The following is a 14,844-nucleotide window of genomic DNA, read 5'->3' as shown; positions in this document are numbered from 1 at the left end:
AGTCCAGGGGTCTACCATCTTCTTTCAGGAGGATCGGACAGTTATCCTGAATGGTCTCGATGATATCTTGACTCGATCCATGAGCCTAAATGTGGAGTGTCCGTGAACTGCATCATGGTTCGGGAAAAGATTCGTCTGGGTAAGGAGATCGGGAAGAAGAATGAGGATGTGGCTTCCTCCGATCCCAACTCTCATCCGCCGGATTATATATCTCAAGTCGAGGGACGGCAAAGTTCCATGAAGACAAAGGCCGAATGTAATCATATTTTGGCCGAGAGGGACCGTGTTTTGGGAAGTCCAGCGCTTCACGCCAACGGCCGCCAGTCGCTCAACTTATAGAGGAACTCAAGGCGAAGGATGAGGAGCTTAAGGAGAAAGACGAGGAGTCAAGGAGAGAGACGAAGAGATGGTGGCGGGAATAGCCGAGCCTATGTGAATGCTCACAAGGACCTCCCGTCAACCTAAGCGCCACTCAAGAGGACTTCTCCGATGGCCGACTGCCCCGAGGGCGACGATGAGGACAAAGTGAGGAGGAAGCCGAGGGTGAGAGAGAGAGTGAGCAAATAAATCAGCCGGGGTGATCCTCACCAATAGCTTGTACAAAAAAAATGAAATGAAATGGAATGTCTCTTTTGTTCAATGAATGGATGTGATCGGAAAATCTCTGAATTGCCTAAGTATCTAAATGCAATTATTAATCTAAGTGTAAGAGATCGGAAAGCACAATAAGCATGAGATCGGTGGGGAAGAAATGCTGAACGGGACTTGATTAAAATTGAAAATTTAACTTGAAAACTTAAGATCGGAACCCTCGTTAAACCGAAACAAAACCTTAGCTCTTAATCTTCCGAAAAGGAGATCGGCAATAAAACCGGTAAGAAAAGATCTAATGCTAGTTCACTTCATTTATCAACAGAGATCAGGGATATACCTGATGGGTCCGGAAATTCGACAGCGGGTTTGAGAGATCGTAAATGATTTGAGAGATCGGCAGGCTTTAACGAATGTTAGGACTTAGCATTGATTCAATTCCTTTTAAGGAGAGTTCGAAATATGGTCATCCGTAAAGAAAATAAAGAGAAATCGGAAATGTCATTGGCAGCCCAGGAGACCTAGTCGGGATCGATTTCAAAGTCTTGTTGATTTTGGGGATCGCCAAAATATGGTGTCGACTTACCCTCTTTACATAATTTCTATTAAAGGAAAGAAATTTCCGTAGGAATTATGTAAAGATTCGACTCATATTTTGACGATTAAGTGTTTGAAATTAGGAACTAATGACCTAGAAATTGTTAATGGTTGAAGTACCGTAAAATTAAAATCAACTTAGATCAAGGAACCAGAGGTTGATGATGTAAATTTAAATTGCATGAAATTAAAATCAACTTAGATCAAGGAACCAGAGGTTGATAATGTAAATTTAAATTGCATGAAATTAAAATCAACTTAGATCAAGGAACCAGAGGTTGATAATGTAAATTTAAATTGCATGAAATTAAAATCAACTTAGATCAAGGAACCAGAGGTTGATGATGTAAATTTAAATTGCATGAAATTAAAATCAACTTAGATCAAGGAACCAGAGGTTGATAATGTAAATTTAAATTGCATGAAATTAAAATCAACTTAGATCAAGGAACCAGAGGTTGATGACAGAAATTTAAATTGCATGAAATTAAAATCAACTTAGATCAAGGAACCAGAGGTTGATAATAGGAATTTAAATTGCATGAAATTAAAATCAACTTAGATCAAGGAACCAGAGGTTGATGACAGAAATTTAAATTGCATGAAATTAAAATCAACTTAGATCAAGGAACCAGAGGTTGATAACAAGAATTTAAATTGCATGAAATTAAAATCAACTTAGATCAAGGAACCAGAGGTTGATAACAGGAATTTAAATTGCATGAAATTAAAATCAACTTAGATCAAGGAACCAGAGGTTGATAATGTAAATTTAAATTGCATGAAATTAAAATCAACTTAGATCAAGGAACCAGAGGTTGATGACGTAAATTTAAATTGCATGAAATTAAAATCAACTTAGATCAAGGAACCAGAGGTTGATAATGTAAATTTAAATTGCATGAAATTAAAATCAACTTAGATCAAGGAACCAGAGGTTGATAATGTAAATTTAAATTGCATGAAATTAAAATCAACTTAGATCAAGGAACCAGAGGTTGATGATGTAAATTTAAATTGCATGAAATTATAATCATCTTATATAAAGGAACCAGATGTTGATAAGATTAAATTTAAATTTCGTGAAATTAAAATCAACTTAGATCAAGGAACCAGAGGTTGATAACAGAAATTTAAATTGCATGAAATTAAAATCAACTTAGATCAAGGAACCAGAGGTTGATAACAGAAATTTAAATTGCATGAAATTAAAATCAACTTAGATCAAGGAACCAGAGGTTAATGACAGAAATTTAAATTGCATGAAATTAAAATCAACTTAGATCAAGGAACCAGAAGTTGATAACAGAAATTTAAATTGCATGAAATTAAAATCAACTTAGATCAAGGAACCAGAGGTTGATGACAGAAACTTAAATTGCATGAAATTAAAATCAACTTAGATCAAGGAACCAGAGGTTGATGATAGAAATTTAAATTGCATGAAATTAAAATCAACTTAGAAGGCAAGTCTAACCCTGACACATGAAGTTCTTCCCTGATGAAGTGTACTTAACAAGATACCAAAGGCCGATGATTAACGGAAAAGAAGTTGCAAGACTTGACCTATGACCCCATTTCTTCAAATGCCCCTCCTCTGTTCCCGACTTTCTTCTTATTTTACGGAAAGCATCCTTGCGGGTTTTTACTTTCTTTTTGTCCATTCGACCAGAAGCGCCCTTTCGGGTTTTCACTCCTAGTTTTTTTTTTTTTTTTTTTTTTGAAGGCCATTCCCTGCAAATCTCATAATAAAGTACGTGAGGTTATCAATTTTCGAATTCAAATCTTATGGCAAAAATTTAACTAATTAATAGCACATTAAACAAAGAGAAAGGATAGTATTAAAAGTGAGTGAACAGGAAAACAAAAGTAGAAGGAATAAAGTATGACTTTATTATGGCCTTAAGAAAAACAGGGATAGACTTTCAAAGGAAAAGGAAGGGTACAAGGATAGATCTCACATATTCCTTATAGTTGGTTTTGAAGTCTTTTAACTGCCATTATTTCAAGTTCTCTGAAGTCCCATGCCGTGACGGCTTCTCTCCATCCTTGGTTCCATACCCCTTCCTTATTTCTCCATTTTGGCTCTTGGGACGCCTTTTTTTTTTTTTTTTTTTTTTTTTTTTTTGACGCCTCTTTCGGTTTTCATCCTTCACTGCTTATGCATAATACCTCTTGACAAAGGTTTCGCATTCACAGTGTCTCTCAAACTCTTCGCCCCCATTTGGGTCAAGATCAAGGCTCCTCCGAAAATGCCTTTTAACCACATAGGGTCCTCGTATGTTGGTGACCATTTGCCCCGTGGATCGCTTTGGTTCGACAAAGACTTTCTTCGTAACTAAGTCCCCGGTTGGAATTCGCTGGCTTAACGCTTTTATCAAATGCCCTAGCCATTCTCCTCCGATATAATTGCCCATGACATGCCGCTAACCTTTTCTCATCAAGCAAGTTTAACTGCTCCAACCTCGATCAATCCATTCTCGACTCATTAATTCCTCGACTCTTCAGATTCTTAGGGAAGGGATTTCAACTTCAATGGGCACATCGCTTCCATGCCGTAGACCAAATGAGTATGGAGTTGCCCTGCTGAGGTTCTCACTAAGTTCGGTATGCGTGAAGAGCGTAGGGAAGCATATCATGCCAATCCTTATAGGTGGCCGTCATTTTCCTGGATTATCCTCTTTAGATTTTTGTTCGCGCTTCTATCGCTCCATTCATCCGGGACGGACGGAGGAATTGAGATGCCGGATTTTGTATTGATCACATAATTTCGAATCTTTGACCATTCAAGTTCTTGGCATTATCGCGATAATTTCATTCGAGACCATGCCGCAGATGATATTGCTTCAAGAATTTGAGAAACGTGTTCTGTGGTGATGTGAGCGCATGACGCTGTTTCACCCACTTGGAGAAATAGTCGATGGCCACAAGGATGAATCTGCCCATTGATGCCTTGGGATTGATGGGACCAATCACATCGATGCCCCACATTGCGAAAGGCCATGGTGAGACGAGGTTGAACAACTTGTGAGGTGGCACATTTATCTGATCCGCATAGATCCGACACTTATGGCATTTCCTAAGTACTGATGCAATCCTTTCCATTGTGGTCCAAAATACCCACGCCGCATGATTTGCTTAGCCATCATATGCCCATTGGCATGGTTGCGCAATTCCTCATGAGTCTCAAAGAGGATTCTCTTTGCTTCTTTTGCATCTACACATCTCAATAATTCACCGTTGGAGCTCCTCTTGTATAGGGTTTCTCCACTGGGGAAGTACCCCAATGCTAATCTCCGAATCATCTTCTTTTCATTTTTGCTTGCCCCCAAAGGGAATTCTCTGGTTCTACAAGAGACTGTGATGTCATGATACTGTGGCTTTCCATCGGCTCTTCTTCAATCATGAAGCAATAAGTCGCTCATCCCTTGCTTTGACCTCAATGCTTGAGTTGTCCGCTCTTCTTCCATTTGAGCCATAACGGCCAGAGTAGCTAAAGCATCAGCAAATTGATTCTTGTCTCTGCTAAGATGAGTGAAAGAGATTTCTTCGAATTCCTTAATCAGCTCCATTAAGTACTTCTGATATGGGATCAACTTGTGATCCTTAGGTTTCCATTCTACATTGACTTGATAGATTATCGAGCCGAGTCTCCGTGACACCTCCAACTTTCTCGATTTATTTCGATAGCAAATTGTAGACCCATCACACAAGCTTCATACTGCGACATTGTTGGTACAAATAAACCTCAACTTGATGCCTATTGGGAAGTGCTTCCCATCGTGATATCAATATCGCTCCAATTCCATTACTCGACAAATTGACAAATAAATACATTTCCCATACATCGGCTGGCCCCCCTTCTTCGCAGTCTACTTCATTAATATGCTCATCAGGGAACTCAAAATCCAGAGCTTCATAATCCTGGATAGGATTTTCTGCTAAGAGGTCAGCAATCACGCTGCCTTTCACCGCTTTCCCGGGTCATATAGACTATGTCATATTGGGAGAGTATAACCTGCCACTTGGCTATCCTACCTGGCACGAATGGGCTTTCAAATACATACTTGATAGGATCCATCCTGGAGATAAGCCATGTCTTGTGATTCAACATGTAGTGTTTGAGGCGATTTTGCTGTCAGGCTAACGCGCAGCAAGTCTTTTCTAAGAAAGAGTACCTTGACTCACAATCATTGAACTTCTTGCTCAGGTAATAAATGGCCCTCTTTTTCGCCGCAGATCATCATGTCGTCCCAAAACACATCCCATAGAATTCGTTGGACCGCCATGTACAGATCGAGGCCTCGCCACAAAGTGACCAATCGTGGGTTTGACAAATACTGCTTGATTGTCTCGAAAGCCTTTTGACAATCCGAATCCCATTGGGTAGGGTTGTTCTTCCGGAGTAGTCTGAAAATAGGCTCGGCTTTGGCAGTGAGATTAGAAATAAATCTTGAAATGTAGTTCAACTTTCCTAGAAAATCGCACCTCCTTTCTCGCTTTTGGGGACGGCATTTCTTGAATAGCTCGAACTTTGTCCGATCCACTTCTATCCCTTTCTCGCTACTATGAATCCCAACAGCTTTTCCGATCTAGCTCCGAATATGCACTTAGCAGGTTCAACTTCAACCGGTATTTCCGAGCCTTCGAACACCCTCCTTATCACCTGAACGTGGCTCTCTTCTCCCCGGGATTTGATGATCATATCATCCACATATACCTCCACTTCTTTATGCATCATATCGTGGAATAATGTGACCATTGCGCTCTGGTAAGTAGCCCCGGCATTCTTCAACCCGAAAGGCATGACCCGATAGCAAAATACCCCATTGGGTGATGAAAGCGCTTTATCCTTGTCTTCCTCGCCCATTGGGATCTGATTGTACCTCAAGCCCCATCAATGCACGAACACCTACCCAATCCCGCAAAGATTGTCAACTAGCACATCAATGTGGGGAGAGGGAAATCGCTTTCAAGCTAGCTTTATTAAGATCCCTGTAGTCAACGCACACCCCGACTCTTCCGCCCTTCTTCACACGGACGACGTTAGCCACCCATTGGGGATATTTGACCACTTCCAAGAACCCTACACATATCGCTTTTGACTTCATCCCAACCTTAAGCAAAGGTGTCGATTCATTCTTCTTAGTTTCGCTTCACCTAATCGCTCCTCGGATTAAGGGAATCTTGTGCGCCACTATCCGAGGGTCCAAACCCGCCATATCATCGTAGCTCCAAGAGAATACATCGAGGAATTCCTTGCTGCATCGATCATATCTCCCAATTCTTCACTCTCCACTACCTTAAGTTCCTTTTTCTTCTTCCGTGCCTAGGTTTATGGTGCTGCTTTCATCTCCACAAGGCACGAGGGAGGGCCTGTTCTTTTCACTGCCTTTTGTATAAGGTCTTCCTCGTAATCACTCAAGTAATGGCAGTTATGGGGATTTCAAAATTAACCAGAGGAATTTCTGAATCTATTGGATTATTAGGTGTTAATTGATGAATAGTCCTGAATGAATAAAGAATAGAACGTGTTATAAGGACGGAATTAAAAGGAAAGAAAGAGAGATTTAAAATGCGCTATCAATTTATTAATATTAATGCCATAAGAAAAGGTCCATTTACAGTATTACACTTGTCATCATGGACAAAATGATTAAGTGCAGATAACCGAAGGTACTTTACTCGAGATTGAGTACAGGGATATCCTCCGTTGTCCAGTTATCCAAATTTCTTGCCCTCGCTCATTGGCGAAACTAGGGCCTCATACAAGGAATCCAGCTTGGATGACATCTATGGATGGATCATCGGGTGATTCTTCCAGATTTGCCGGATGTTGAATGACCGGTTTAGTGAAGATCTCCGTAATTCTCGAGACTATTTTCATCTTTCCCATCTCCTGGTCGAACCTCTGATCCCGAAGTATTTTCCTCATCCAGAACCGCCCATCCACGAGGGCATCCTCCTCATATCCCAAACCACAACGGCCTATCTTCTGAATAGCCAGATAGGTTCCACGATTCCTTGCAGCAAAGGTGCCCAAGCCTTTCCTCTTGATACCCGCTCCTTGACATCACCTTGGCCACCATAGCCATAGCCCCTCATTTCCGTTGTCTTGCAATTCAAGGGCCCGGAAAGAACTCTCCACGACTCTCTACCGCTCCACATAAGGAAGTGATTGCGCTTGGTAACCAATATGGCTTCTTCACCCTTACAGTTGATGATTTTGCCGCCCTTAATGTATTTGATCTTCTCGTGCAAAGTTGAAGGAACAAAGATTCGCATGGATCCACGGCCTTCCCAACAAAGATAGTGTAAGTCGCTCCAATGTTCATCACCGAACGTGATGTTGAAAGTACATGCACCGACTTGGATTGGCAAGTCAATGTCTCCCAAGATTTCTCTCCTTGTACCGTCAAAGGCTCTTACCACCATCGCGCTCGACGATATGCGATTGGTCGACCCAGAGTTCGCTAAGGTTGCGCTTAGGCAAGACATTAAGGGCCGATCCGTTATCGATGAGAACTTTGGCCACTATACAACCCTTGCACTTCACGCTACATGCAGAGCTTTATTGTGCCCTAAGCTCGCGGGATCTACCTCCTCTTCGTAAAAGGCTACAAAGTTGGAAGCCCGGATTTGTTCTACTATCTTCTCAAACCGTCCCTTGTGATGTCTGGTTCACAAAGGCTTGATCCAGATTCTCTCGCAAGGCTTGTCGGTGGACTTCAGAGCTCAGATCGTTGATAACAGTGAAATTCGCAGGTGTCTTCCTCAATTGCTCCACTACATCATACTCACTGCTTCATTATTTGGAGCAGAGTTCTTCCTCTTCTTTATGTTCAAGAGGTTCTACTTCCCGCTTTCTCAACCTCCTCTTCTCGTATTTTTGATGACTCTCCCATTTTTACTTTCCTTTCCTCTTTTCTCTTCTTCGTTCCCGTAACACCTCCCACTTCGAGTTATAAACTCAACTTCTTGCTCAGTGGAGAGGACTTTGTTGCGATAACGGGCCGAGAACCGTTTGGGAGTAATGTTGCCGGTAGGTCCAAAGATAAGTCATTCTCAAATGCTCGTGAGGAGCGAAACATGGTTTTGGTGGTGCCGAGGTGAGGCGAGATCGGGAGTGGATGTACCGCTTGACGATCTCCGAGTGAAAACTTGGAAGTTATAGTTCCAAGGGACAGCGTGAGTATTGGTGATGGGGAGTCGGGTGGAGTTTGGATAACTGCATCAAGCGTGAGGCTACCGGGGTGAGAAGGTGATTCTGGGCTTGGAGGTAGAAGCGCTTGGCTGAACCTAGTGGTGTTCACTCCTCTTCCGTTTTTGACCTCTTCTCGATATCTCGTAACCTTGAGAGACAATAAGTTCCGACCTCTTGCTCGAACCCCTTACAATCTCGCAACTCATGGTCACCGCTCTCCATGGTAAGGACACCTGCATTTCTTCGAATCCCGCCACCGAGGGCAAAGGTAGCCTTCCTCGCTACAAAGAAAATCTCTCAAAGTATGGAACCACTTATCCATTTCTCGTGTTGATCCTCTCCTTAGACTCTATCATATTTACACCACCGCCCGCATTATGGTTAGGTAGTGGGTTTGAGGTGACATTGGGAGGGAACCATTTCTCGATCTTCAACCACCCGCTTCGGATTAAAGCGCACTCTCCTCCGAGTGCCCCGCAGCTTGTCGGTTGAATGCCCTTGTGCTCCTCCATGATACTCACAACGGCAAGGCATCATACCACCGGGATATGGCTACCGGATTGGGTCTAAGGGGACTGGTACGATTTGGTTTATACCGACAAGGTATCGTGATATTTCACCGAGAGGGAGGGGAAGAGGTGGATCGTGGTTCCTTGGAGGTCTCGGGTTGTTTTGTGGTGGTCTTGGTTGAACGGGAGGAGGAGGTGGTCTTGGTTGAAAATTTGTAGGTGGGGATATTGTGGCGTGGTTGTGGATAATTAGGAAAGGAGGTGGAATGTTGGTATGGTTTGGCCATGAGAAGAAGGATATGGCCAGAATTATTTTGGGGAAATTGGGAGTAATTATTCGACGGTGACAGAGTGCACATCACCCTCCTTCTTCTTGCCAAAGTCGCGCCTTCTTCACAGTGGTTCTCACCAACTCTCGTAGTCTTCCTATTCTCGATTAGCTTCAATTCTCTCACCACTTGGATGATATCCGAGAAGTCGTGGAGGTATTTCCAATCATCAAAGTTGAAGTAGGGAGCCTTCAATGTTTCATGAATAGGAGCAGAGTTCATTGTCTGGCCACCGGAGGATATACTTCGCAGCCTTCTCCCTCCATCGTTGGGCATACCGCTTGAAACCTTCCCGCCTTTCTCTGCACTGTGTTCCGAGGTCCTCCTCAGGTGCCGCATCACAATTGAATTTGTACTGCTTTAGAAAGGTATCGGCTATATCCTTCCAGGAGTGCAGCTTGCTCCTCGCCCAATTGTATGCACCATCTCGTAGCCGCCCGAGAGGCTCTCGTGAAAGAAGTGAATGAGAAGTCTATCGCCTTCATAAGGCGCATTTTGGCAATGTAGGTTGCCGTGGATGCGGGATCCGAAGTTTCCGTGTACTTGTCTAAATCCGAACCTTGAATTTGGGTGGTACCACCACATCCGCACCAATCTCGTGATTTACACATCGATCGAACCATACATGTTCAGCCTCTATTGCCCTCGCCTTTCTTCTAGAGCCGATAGTTTCGCTTTCTCTCGCCCTATGTTCTCCTTCCATCAGATGATACGCTCCTCCAACCGAGCCGAGGGGTGGAGTAAATCGAGGGACGGATTGAAGGGTGAGCTTCGCATTTGAGATAGCCGTAATAGGAAAAAGGTAGGTCATTATTTATGGTCACCGGATTGACAAAGGACTGCCGTCCGGATTGATGGTCGAAAGTGAAGGAGGTTGAAGCGTAGTGAGAATCAACCGCTGTAGGAGGTGGGGAGGTAATGGTAGGTTAGGGTCAAGTGGGCCTATTTTGGGACATCTCCTCATCATCTTCATAAGTTCTCAAACCTGGTCTTTTAGTTCGCACACTTGCCCTCGTAGGTTCTCAGACTTGTTCCCCGGTCTTCCATTAGTCTTCTTGTTCGAGATCTTGTTAAGTACACTACTGGTTGAACCGTGCTTGGTCGACTTATGCTTGTTAGAAGCAATATTGATTTCAGTAAGGGTAAAAAAATTTAAATGAATTTTAAATTTTGCAAAGAAACTAAAAGTTCGTCCGACGTAAGGATACAGTGGCATTTGAGAGCCGTTGGGAATCGCAAAAAGGATAATCGCATCAACTTTATCATGGCATCGCTCGATAGTCCGATCGCGAATGACGGATTGAATGCGCATTTATGATACCTGGCCCATATAGCGCATTTCAATTTTTCACATAACCCTAGCGAGGAAGTTCCTACGGAGTCATACTATTCATTCACAAATTTTGCTAAACAATGGTCCAAAATCACTTCATTAATCGAGTAATTTGTACATCGATCTTTTACATTGGCCTAGGCTCGAAGGTTCTTTATAATAAGATGACATTTTCTCGAGATACTCATATAACCTTTCTTCTTGCTTCATGGGTCGAATGCTTTCAGAGCGCACTTGATCTGTAATAATTCTTGTTTTCCCGTGCTATCGTTCTTTCCAAATGGTCCACATTCTCTTTCAGATCTTGATAGAGAGCAGCTTTGTTTTTCCTTTCCTTTCTTTCCTTAGCACACTCTTTCAAGATATCGCCGATGAGTTGTGCCTGCCCTTTCAATTCGAGCTTCTTCTTCTTACTTTCTTGCTTATATTCTTCGACGAGTACCTCTTGGTATTTCATCTTTCCGAAACTTACTATTCTCAGACTTTCGCTTCTTTTACCTCACCTTGGAGAGAGTCTCTTTCCCTTTCCCACTGCACTTTGCTCCTCGAACCCCATCCTTTCGCCCTTACCTCTTCCTTAAGTCTTCTTACTCTTCTTTAAGTTTCTGCTTGGTCCTTCAAATGCTTTATTTGTTCCCGCAGCTTGTGAGTTCTCGTGATTAGCCTCTCAGAGTGAGTCATCCAGATGGCCATTCGTTTCTTCTAATAGGACATCTCGGAGCGGGTTGTTGTCTTCGAATTTCACAGTTGAATGGTCTCGGTCCCTGTCAGCCCTCCATTTAAGATAATTGCCCGAGGTGCTTTGGCCTTTAGGCGATCTCTCCATCAGAGTGACGTTTTCCCAAGATTTTCGAGCCTTTTCAACCCTTCTTCTCCTTTGAGCTCGTGGTAGAAGCGACCTTGGTGGTATTCTTCAATGTTGATCATGCATCGTGTTGAGCCGAATCGCCTCATTACCAATGCCGAGTGTAACTTGTGTATCCGGTTACACCGATCGTGACACCGATCGAATACCTCGCATCGATCAAAACGGGTTGGCTTGACGCCCACGCCTTCCTCCAACAAGAATCATGGCTATTGAAACTCAAAACTGCTCCCACCATCGCTTTTTCATTCTTCGGGCTGATCACTAACCGGATCATCTTCTTAATGGGAGGCTGGTCAAGGTACCAAGTCAATCCTTTTGTCTCCACGGGACACATGTGACTGATAGTCCAGAGGTATAACAAATGAGAGCAACACTTAATGGACCCTTTCCTCGTTGTCCGCAGTAGTTAGGTTAACAAGGTTTCGCAAGAATTGCCGGTATCTGATTGATCCCCGCTTTCTATTGTCCAAAATACCTCCATCGTGGCCGCAAGTGATGATCCCCAATGGCCCCGGAATAGAATCGCATCGTAGATTCCCAAAGCGAGAGCTATCAAGCCCTGGCCCCATCGCTTTCTTGGAGGCATTGATCTAAACATTTCGGAGATATGTCCAATACCAACCATGTGTTTTTCCTTTGGCGCTTTTTGACTTTACTTCTTCCGGGGGAGAACCCAACATATGTGCCAACCGCTTCTGTGTCCGCCTATGCTCGAGGTGTAAGTAGATCCGCTCGCAATGAGTATGGGATCCCCAAAGAATGCCTGATATTCTTCCATAGTGGGGACCGTATCAATGTCATTGAAAGAGAATACCCCGTAGTTAGGATTCCAAACCGACAACATGGCTTTTAATGCCGGGATTTGGACCTTGACTTGCATTAAGGTTGCAATCCTCCCGTACTTCTCTTCAAAACGCACTTGACTGATCGGAAGCGACCTCCATCCATTAGATGCACTCGAGGTTGTTCATTCCGACCTCTATTTTATCCAGATCTAGTGAAGGTATTGAGCTAGCGTGTGCCTCGGAAACATCATTTTGCGAGGGTACCGACCTATGAGCTGATTTGGACCAAAGTTTAGCCTGCTGAGCCTCTTCTGCCGACTGACTAGAGGATGCCATGATAAAAATGATGCCTATCCTTTGCTGCACTCTTGGTTTGGTAATGCTCATGGAAAATTCGTTAGTAAGACAAATTAGGGTAATTTTGAATCATACTGTTGACAGAGTGACACGTACACATTTATCAAAGTAGGAAAATGTGTAGGTGTTCTAGTAGGATACAAGATTACCCTCAAAAAAAAAAATGAACAAAAGGAAATTAAAGCAATAGGTAAGAGTAAGTATGCCCTTTGTCCTATAGTAGGGAGACTCCTAATACCTGTGAGTGCTACCTATCCGGATAGTTCTATCTTATATGGTAGTTCCCTACGGCTTTAAACTATTGTGATAGTTTAGCTCAGATCTAACTTTCTAAAAGCCACAGTTCCCAAATTGCCCTCATCAGAACAAGAGAGCCCCATTCTATCCCCATGATATTATCGGGAAAATTCCACGTGTATCACTGTGAATAGAACGAGTTTCAATTTGAGCAGAAGCCTTCACTGATACTAACGGGTAAAACCCACTGGTACGCTTACATGACCCTCCTACTTTCCTAAAAGGGTAAGAAAGCCCGGGTTAGGACCATAGTGTGTGAGGACATTGTGTGAGTGTTCAGTGTGTGAAGGGACACCTTTACCTCTTCCCAATTTAGGGGGATTTTGTTTTTCCATTTTTCCCTTTTTTCCTTTTTGAAAGGAAGAGCAATCAGTAATGAATAGGACAGTAAAACAAACAAAATAGTTAGCAAAGAATAATAATTAACGCATACAACATCGCCGAATGAGCCTATCTAACTATAATTTGATCTGACAAAATTAAATATACTTTTGGACAACTAGATCGGGTACAACTTCCCAGTTGGAGTCGCTAAGTCGTCGCAATGGGATTTTGCGGTCGCCTGGACGATCACTCACCGAAGTGGGAAAGAGTGAGGAGTCGCCACCTTAGTTTTGAGGGAAACTAAAGAAACCATTTGGGGAAATAAATTAAAAATGAAACCACTTCAAGACAGAGATTCTTGGTTCGGGTCCGTAGAACGGGTGGGGAAGGTGTTAGGCACCTCACCTCGCCCTTAACAAGGGTAAGTAGATTTAACTTTACACTTTCAAATTTGATAGTTAGGAAGGCTCGAATGAATATGTTACCCTTCCGATATAGGGGAATATTTGCTTTCTCACCATTTGGATTACCTGATACATAAGTAAATGAGACAACCTTAGTGAGTTGAAGTTGAGTTATGTCTTTGTTTATAGATTATTCTGCATATTTATTAAAATTTGATTTGGAGATCTGATAAGAACTCTCCTCCGATCTCTTTTGAATATTTATTGAGTTTTGAATTGAGACCTGATAAGAACTCTCCTCCGATCCCTTTAAATATGTATTAAAATTTGGATCTGAGATCGGATAAGAACTCTCCTCCGATCTCCTTTAATGGTTCATTAAAATTTTGATTGGAAACCTGATAAGAACCTCATCGAGAACTCTCCTCCGATCTCCTTTAAGAGTATTGAGATTTTTGGATTGGAGACCTGATAAGAACTCTCCTCCGATCTTCTTTTATTGGGATTTTGGTTGGAGACCAGATAAGAACTCTCCTCCGATCTCCTTTAATCGTTGATTTAAAACTTTTAGGCAAGGATAGGATAAGGACTCTTCCGACTCTTCTATTTTGACGGACTCTGACAAAGACTTTTCCGACCTTTAAAAATTTAACTACGCCACTACGGGTCCTAAGAACCTAAAACTAAGAATTCCGCATTCAAAAATGCCGGGATAAGGTTTCGGATACCCCGTGGCTGAACGGGAACACTAGACTTGATTCACGACCTTTTCATGTAGTCATTTTACCAATATCTATTAACATCCGATCTATTCTGCTTTGTTTACTTTGGTTCTATTTCGCTTTATGACATCTTGTCGAATTGTCGCTTACGCCACCCTAATAGTTTGGCTATCTTCCGACGTGTTATTCATGTTTTTTCTATTAAAAGATACCTATAAGTTGCGCTACTCACGCTTACCCAACCATTTACATACTACTAGGAGTTAGAAAACTTGCTTTCGTAAATGATAAAGATTAATAAAATGAACCGATCACTAAAGAGATGATTTGGGAGTGTCATTCTTTAGGATCGTTTGTGCAAAAGTAATCTTGAAGAAAGTCACGTATGTAAGAAGAACAAAGAAAATGCGAAAGTAAATATAGGCACTTAATAAACCGAGCTCTACCGTAAGGAGCCAATTTTATTGAAATAACTATGGGGTGTCGAATGGTGATAAGGCAACGGATTGATTGGCCTGAGGGTG

Source organism: Hevea brasiliensis, chromosome 1 (assembly GCF_030052815.1).
Source record: "Hevea brasiliensis isolate MT/VB/25A 57/8 chromosome 1, ASM3005281v1, whole genome shotgun sequence".
NCBI lineage: Eukaryota > Viridiplantae > Streptophyta > Magnoliopsida > Malpighiales > Euphorbiaceae > Hevea > Hevea brasiliensis.
This window is presented reverse-complemented; position numbering follows the sequence as displayed.